The following is a 1,058-nucleotide window of genomic DNA, read 5'->3' on the forward strand; positions in this document are numbered from 1 at the left end:
TAGTTCTGTCCCATGACCCTTGCAAGGTCTGGGGGAAACAATGGCCACTGCAGCTTCCCCCACTCACCCTGGAGCCTGCCCAACCGCACCTACTCCAGGAGGAGCTAGAGCTCCACCCAGCCCCATGTGCCTGAGATTCATTAGGGACAGCAAAGCCTTGACAAGTCCCAGAGTGCACAGCAGGGAAGTGCCCGGGGCCAGGCTTCACAGACAAGGGACTGCGGGGAAATTCCAAAAAAGTTAAAATGAAACAAACAAACAACAACAACAAAAAAAACAGTAAGAGGCAAAGCTAAACTTTTAAGCCATAGATCCCAGGCAGTGGCATCCTTTCTACCACTGGCTGTTGGGTCCCCCCAAAATGGGTACCCCAATAATGGGTCCGTGATTAAAGGAGCGAGACTGATACAAGGCGAAGTTCAAGCAAAGCATTATTTCACACCAAGCATCAAGAATCAAACTGGCCGGCCAGGGCCGCACCTCTTATAGAGAGGGCGACCCCTCCCTGCTCTCCAGACTAACTTTTTTTTTTTTTTAATTTATTTATTTGACAGATAGAGATCACAAATAAGGAGAGAGGCAGGCAGAGAGAGAGGAAGGGAAGCAGGCTCCCCGCTGAGCAGAGAGCCCCATGTGGGGCTTGATCCCAGGACCCTGGGATCACGACCTGAGCCGAAGGCAGAGGCTTTAACTCACTGAGCCACCCAGGCACCCCCAGACTAACTTTTATAGAGCAAAGGCCATGTGGTTGGGCCTGGCCACACACAGGTGGCCAATGAAATTGTAACACACGAAGAGAGCTGCACAGTCATGCTAGGTGACCAATTGAATTACAATTTACCTTAGTAGACATTTGAACCAGCCTATCACCTAGTTCAGAATTGGTGCCCAAAAGGTGTCCAAAGGGCGGGGCCCATACTCCTTGGTAGCTAGGAAACAGTATGCACCCCCACTGATTGAATACCTCCACCTGGCCTGACCCACCCTTGTACTTGGACTTTGTTACGCAGGACTGGTTTCTGGGACTTGTTTTTAAGTAAGTTCCCCTGGGGAGGGGG

This window comes from Martes martes (genome assembly GCF_963455335.1).
Source record: "Martes martes genome assembly, contig: scaffold_131, whole genome shotgun sequence".
In the NCBI taxonomy this organism is placed as follows: Eukaryota; Metazoa; Chordata; class Mammalia; order Carnivora; family Mustelidae; genus Martes; species Martes martes.